Raw genomic sequence first — 7,508 nt, 5'->3', positions numbered from 1 at the left:
ACAGTGTATACACACACAATGTACACACACAGTATACACACACACAGTGTACACACACACAGTGTACATACAGACACTATACACACACACAGTGTACACACAGACACTGTACACACACGGTGGACACACACACAGTGTACACGCACACAGTGTATACACAGTGTACACACACACAATATACACACACACAGTGTACACACAGTGTACACACACACACAGTGTATACACACAGTGTATACACACACACAGTGTACACACACACAGTATATACACACAGTGTACACACACACAGTGTATACACACACAGTGTACACACACACATAGTGTATACACAATAATGTCCACGTTGTTGTTGTAGCTGAGCCCACGCACCCAAGGGAGGGAGCAATGGAAAATGAATCTAAATCAACTTAAACTCCAATCCCGCTCTGTGACGTCACCACTCAGCATTACTTCATCGGCGTGAACCGCCAGGGGGAGGTGTACCTCGATAGTGACGTCATGTCACCAAGGTATTCACCCCTCCCCCGTCCACCGCGCTCCTAAGCATGACGTCATCTCCGCGTGGGTTACTGCCGATATCGTTCCAGTGCCAATCCTTATTTGGGCAAAGCTACGCCCAGTAACTGGCGGCTCATTAACATAATGTGTTCGTTAAAGCCGTCGCGAGTTTATTGCGACGGGTTCAGCACTCACGACGTAACGGACGGCCACATTAGCATAATTTATTCATTCTTTAATTTATTTATTTACGGAGCTGCTCATTGTGGGAGGAGCGTGTCTCGTACCCCGAAAGTGACGTCACGTCACCTGCTGCCGCGTGACCGCACGAGGTAACAGGAAGCTATCGCTTCCTGCACTGAAATCCGATGTGAGAAATTCTCATTGCGATTGTGGTTGTTGTGGTGGTTGTTGTGGTGGTGGTTGTTGTTGCTTACCAAGGTAGAGCCTCTCTCTCTCAGGGATGTCAGTTGAGTAGCAGCGAGCACAGGAATCGATGTCCAGGTTGGAACTTTACAACGCGGGGCCTAGCCACGCGGGGCCTTGCCTCTTGCCCTCGCCTGATTGCGTTTACTTTAATTATCTCGCTTAAGTTTAATTTGTCTTCACCCGGCTCGCCACTTTGTAACTTTGTTTTATTGTCAATATTCACGCAGTTTTTATTTTTTTCACCAGGCCAAGCCCGCTTGAGCTGCTATACCGCTCTTGTTATCAGAAGCAACCTGCCCACAACAATACAAGGTGAGGCTTTGTCAACGTGTGTGAATGTTTTGACTTAAAGCTTTGGTGACTGCAGGAATTATTATTCTTGGTTCTTTCGGTAAAGTCACGTAGATAGAAAATTAAATATAACAATAAAATAAATGAATAATTCCAAATAAAGAAAAGCAACTCACGTCGTTTTGATCGCAACACAAGTAGTCTTTATTTAATGTAATTGTATTATCAGTTATTGTTATTTTCTATCTACGTAACTTTACCGAAAGAAACAAGAATACGTGTGTCAATGTCTATCGGTCAAAGACGCTAAACGGAGTGACGCGCAAACTCCAAATATACAGCAGGCGTCAGGGTCGGGATCGAACCCACGACTTCCTGTTTACCCGGTGAGGTAGTTAACATCTCACCAGTTAGTCTCGGCTATGTTCATTGATCCTCGATTAATTACTTGGTGTAGTGAGGAAGCATTAATGCCGAGCAGATGAAGGTGGCCAGAAATGATTCTAGACACGCCACTGCCAGTGTGTGACAGTGTCAAGTTTGTGTTTGAAGTAAAGTCTATTAACTCTATTGAACACGGAAGTTATATCAAAACAATAGTTTATTTTTGTTTTCCTCTGGAACTCTTTGTAAGAATGGAAACAGGATGTGAACACAGAACACACATTCAGCTGAAGTCGGAACTGTTCATCCCCAGCATTCAAGGACATCTGAGCCTGGATTCACACCTCTAAGTTGCGATTGAACATTAATTTATGCATAACACAAATGGTATTGTTTTCAACACCCTTTGCTATGTCAGCTGAATTTAGCTCTTATAAATATTCCTTTTGTAGCCAGACAGCCAAAATTGTGTACTCGGAGTTTTGAGTTAACATTCATTTTGAAGATACGAAGACTTCCAGGCATGTTTATAACCATTTTCCCTCTCATTGTGTGCCATAACAGCCCTGTGATGAATTTGGGAAACTTTTTCACTACATGAATATATAAATAAGTATAGACGTTTAAGTCACATGTGACTGTATATATGCATTTCTCTGTGCCTTGATACTGACGTGAAGATGGTGTGGATATTCTTATTTTTTGTCTGCAGCTGACGCTGGTCTGATGGAGCAAAGGCCCTCAGCACAGCAGCTCGGTACGACAAGTCAACAATGCGACCAGCGTGCATACAGCACGGATCGGACTGGAAATTTGACACAGCACCAGAGAACTCACACAGGAGAGAAACCCTTCAAGTGCACTGTGTGTGACAAGGCATTTTCATGGCCATCAGTTCTTGAGACCCACCAGAGAACACACACAGGAGAGAAACCCTTCAAGTGCACTGTGTGGGAAGGCATTTTCACAGTCACCTACTCTTGTAAAACACCAGAGAACACACACGGGAGAGAAACCCTTCAAGTGCACTGTGTGTGGGGAGGCATTTTCACATTCATATAATCTTAAAGTACACCAGAGAACACACACAGGAGAGAAACCCTTCAAGTGCAGTGTGTGTGGGAAGGCGTTTGCACATTCATCTGCTCTTGTAGTACACCAGAGAACACACACGGGAGAGATACCCTTCAAGTGTACTCTGTGCAGGCAGATGTTTGCAAATTCATCAAATCTTCAAGTACACCAGAGAACACAAGCATCAGAAGATCCACAAGGAGTGGAGTCTGAAATCAGCTTGTGAAAGTCATGAGCCCATCCCTCATGAAACATGAGCCCATCCCTCATGAAACAGTAACCGGAAATCCCAGCTTGGACACTTTTAAAGTTATCAAGGTGAAATATGAAGAGGTGAAGGTGAAGAGGGAAGAAGTGATGGTGAAGAGCAAAGAAGTGAAGGTAAAATGTGAAGATGAAGATTCAACTCCAAAATGGGACCTTCACATCGGAAAGCAGGAGGAGAATTCTGACTGAGGCAGAGCGAGGCAACTCCCAGCAGTTTGTGGAAGTGGAGGTGTGGGTGGACTTCCTCCGAGACAATCCAAAGTCAAGTGGAGACCCGGTAGATGTGTAAGCCAGAGACGATGTCGCTCCAATAGATGCACCTTTGTCAGAGGCCTTTAATGACAAGAATGTGAAGTTGAACACTCAGCTCCTAGGTTCAACTTGCAGAGTAAGAGTGGCCAGTCTTTGTGGACCTGTGGGTTGGGTCAATCTCTCACCAGGAGCGAGAACCAATAAGCTCCCAAGCATTCACGATGTTCTAATGATAATTGCTTTTACATGGTGCTTACTTAATCGCCTCGGCAACTCGGAGTTTTGTATCTCGTCTGAAACTCTCGAAGAGCATCCCCAAGTAGCAGCTGTCCCTGTGTGGCACAGGGTGGTGGCCCTGTACCGGCCTGCATGTGGACAAGAGCCTGTCAGTAGGGGGCGATGATTGATGCGTCATCTCAGTTGTGTAGTTTGTAGGCAATCTTTATTCGAAGCTTTCGTGACTGCAGGAATCCACACTCTTGAGTTATTTCGGTAAAGTCACCACGTGGGTAGAAACATAACGGATCACGGCGTTTAGATCACAACACGCATAATCGTCATCAGGTGGGACAACCACAGAAATAGAAACTGCTGAAGTAGTAGGTGCCTACTCCAGCAGTTTCTTCTCATTGCTGCTGTGCTTGTCCCACCTGATGACGATTGCTTGTGTTGCCATCGAAACGCCGTGATTTATTGTTTGTAGCGTAATGTTTAAAATTTGCTACATTTTGACTCAGACGCCAGCATGCAACGGCCTATTCGTTTTGAATGACGCAACAATAGTACTGTGTACATACACTGTTAAGCAGACGGTGCGTATTTGTAAAATAACTTCTTGTTAATACGATGTAACGTGATGCAGTCAATTTCGCTGCAGTAATCCAATGTTAATATGCCCGTCAATGATTTAGAATGAATACCGTGTCTGATTGTGCGTGTACATGTAACATTTTGTATGAGGAACAAACATTGAATAAGTGATGTTAGGACAAAGTGTGTGTGTGTTTTGGAAGTAACCTGTACAGAGAACTCAGGTGAGACCCGTTGTTCTTGTGATACAGGTCAAAGGGTACTTTTGTGTTTCACGAAGCATCTGCCTCGGGAGCAACTCATCGTCTTTGAAATAGGGAGCACGCTCGGATCATTCATCAGTTACAAGGCATACCACTTGAAAGTTACACGTATAGGAGGAGGTACATTCTCTACAACACGAATTGTAGTTTTGTCTTACGTGTTATCGTAGATTTTGTCTAACTGGGACTAGAAATGCTCCTTGCTGATTCACGTCTGGATGTTCGTAACCATCGGTTGAAGCAAACCCCACTGCTGTTGAGACGCTGTGCATCATTTAATGGTCCAACACATTGACGGCCTTCAGGCCAGGAAAGTCACAACATTTGCACACGAAGGACGCATTCACATAAGCACCCCATGCTCCGTTTTGAAGTTTTAAAATGGAACATCTTTGAATTGTGTTGTGTTTTGAATTAGATGATTTTATTTCTTCATTAAAAGCTTGTATCAATTTACATCTGGAAGACTTCATTGAAAAGGACATTTCGTGTGAATTTTCTCTCGTCATTAAGTAGATGGCCTTGCCGGGGGTTCGGTTCAATGCGGACACAAAGTGTACACACAGTGTACACACACAGTATACACACACAGTGTACACACACACAGTGTACACGCACTGTACACACAGTGTACACACACAGTATACACACAGTATACACACAGTGTACACACAGTGTACACACACAGTGTACACAAACAGTGTACACACACAGTGTACACACAGTGTACACACACAGTGTACACACAGTGTACACACACAGTGTACACAAACAGTGTACACACACAGTGTACACACAGTGTGTGTACACACTGTATACACATAATGTATACACAGTGTACACACACAGCGTATACACAGTGTACACAAACAGTGTACACACAGTGTACACACACACAGTGTACACACAGTGTACACACAGTGCACACACTGTACACACAGTGAAACAGTGATACAGTGTACAGACAGTGTACACACACACAGTGTACACACACACACAGTGTACACACACGCACAGTGACACAGTGACACAACAACAATCGCCATTCGCCACTAAGTGGCGGTGACGTCACCACGAAGCTTGTGCCAGGCAGTGACACACACAGTGACAGTGACACACACAGTGACAGTGACACACAGTGACACACAGTGTATACACATAGTGTACATACACACAGTGTACACACACAGTTTATACACATAGTGTACACACACACAGTGTACACACACACAGTGTACACACACACACAGTGTATACACAATAATGTCCACGTTGTAGCTGAGCTCACACACCCAAGGGAGGGAGCAATGGAAAATGAATCTAAATAAACTTAAACTTCAACTCTGTGACGTCACCACTCTGCATTACCTCATTGGCGTGAAACGCCAGGGTAAGGTGTACCTCGCTAGTGACGTCATGTCACCAAGGTATTCATCCCTCCCCCGTCCACCGCGCTCTTGAGCGTGACGTCACCTCCGCTCGGGTCACTGCCGATATCGTTCCAGTGGCAATCCTTATTTGGGCAAAGCTACGCCCAGTGACTGGTGGCTCATTAACATAATATATTCGTTAAAGCCGTCGCGAGTTTATTGCGACGGGTTCAGCGCCCACGCCCCCATCGCTCGACATATGGGCCGGCCTCATTAACATAATTTATTCAATTTTGATTTAAAGCTTTCGTGACTGCAGTAATTCATATTCTTAGTTTTTTCGGTAAAGTCACGTTGAAGAGAAACAACAAAATAATAAAATATATAAAACAATAAAAAATTCTCACGATGTTTCGACCATAACTCAAACGGTCGTCTTCAGGTGTGTTGGTTCGCATAAATTTATTTTTAAATAAAATCCGTGATCTGGTTCCGTCTGTAAAAGACGTGATTCCGGACATACAATACCCTGGTGTCTACAAACTAAGTTGCCTCTGTGGTAGTAGTTACATTGGAGAAACCAAACGCCATGTCTCGGACCGCATTCGTGAACACAAAGCAGACCTTAAACACGGTAGGACCAACACCTCGGCCGTGGCAGATCATTGTTCTAATTCAGTAGGCTCACATGCCATTGACTTTTCCAAGACAGAGGTTCTTTGTAAGCCATCTGGCTTCCATGAGAGATTCGTTCATGAGGCTATCCACATATACAAGCACAGAGACAATTTCAAGATGGATTCTATCTTAGCAATCATTGGAAAGATTTGATAAACCATTTCAGGTCTTAATTGATTGTTCACGCTTACAGTGGCTTTCAGACAGCATACATTATAAAAAATTTCGTCTCCCCCCTCCTCTTTTCAGAATATAGATGGACTAGTCCTGGGTAAACTGCCAAATCGTTGCGCGTGGCGCTAACGTTTTTTTTTATAAATAAATAAATGCGCCGTTTAAAAATAAATTTATGCGAACCAACACACCTGAAGACGACCGTTTGAGTTATGGTCGAAACGTCGTGATAATTTTTTATTGTTTTATATATATTTTATTATTTTGTTGTTTCTCTTCAACGTGACTTTACCGAAAAAACTAAGATTATAATTTATTCAGTTACAGAGCCGCTCGTGGGAGGGAAGTGACGTCATGCTACTTCCTGCAGTCGCGAGGCAACAGGATGCTGCCGTGCGCGCGCTTGCACTGAAATCCGAGGTGAGAAATTCTCATCGTTGTGGTGGTGGTGGTTGTGGTTGTGGTGGTTGTTGTTGTTGTTTACCAAGGTAGAGCCTCGCTCTCTCTCGTAGGGATGTCAGTTGAGTAGCAGCGAGCATGGGAATCGATGTCCAGGTTTGAACTTTACAACGCGGGGCCTAGCCACGCGGGGCCTTGCCTCCTTCCCTCGCCTGATTGCGTTTACTTTAATTATCTCGCTTAATCTTCTTTGGTTCTTTCGGTAAAGTCACGTAGAATGATAATAAAATAATAAAATTGATAAAATAAAATAACACAATAATATTCTCACGACGTTTCGGCCACAACACAAGCGGCCTTCATCAGGTGAAGGGGGGCGAGACTGTCTGGTAGGACAGCGCTGTCCTACCAGACAGTCTCGCCCCCCTTCAGGACAGCGCTGTCCTACCAGACAGTCTCGCCCCCCTTCACCTGATGAAGGCTGCTTGTGTTGTGGCCGAAACGTCGTGAGAATATTATTGTGTTATTTTATTTTATCAATTTTATTATTTTATTATCATTCTACGTGATTTTACCGAAAGAACCAAAGAAGATGAATCATTGCAGTCACGAAAGC

General features: G+C 44.0%; 1 long non-coding RNA gene across 1 annotated transcript; it reads left to right on the top strand.

Annotated features, from left to right (window-relative positions):
- The first annotated feature begins 802 nt into the window (after nucleotides 1-802).
- On the top strand, nucleotides 803-4,694 carry LOC142913387 (uncharacterized). The gene is made up of 4 exons (XR_012934645.1): nucleotides 803-871; nucleotides 1,177-1,242; nucleotides 1,856-1,955; nucleotides 2,318-4,694. It is a non-coding gene; the product is annotated as an uncharacterized LOC142913387 (long non-coding RNA).
- The last annotated feature ends 2,814 nt before the right edge of the window (nucleotides 4,695-7,508 follow it).

This window comes from Petromyzon marinus, unplaced genomic scaffold (assembly GCF_048934315.1).
Source record: "Petromyzon marinus isolate PM22_M1 ecotype Great Lakes invasive population unplaced genomic scaffold, UKy_Petmar_22M1.pri1.0 PM_G_Scaffold_25, whole genome shotgun sequence".
In the NCBI taxonomy this organism is placed as follows: domain Eukaryota; kingdom Metazoa; phylum Chordata; class Hyperoartia; order Petromyzontiformes; family Petromyzontidae; genus Petromyzon; species Petromyzon marinus.
This window is presented reverse-complemented; position numbering and strand designations above follow the sequence as displayed.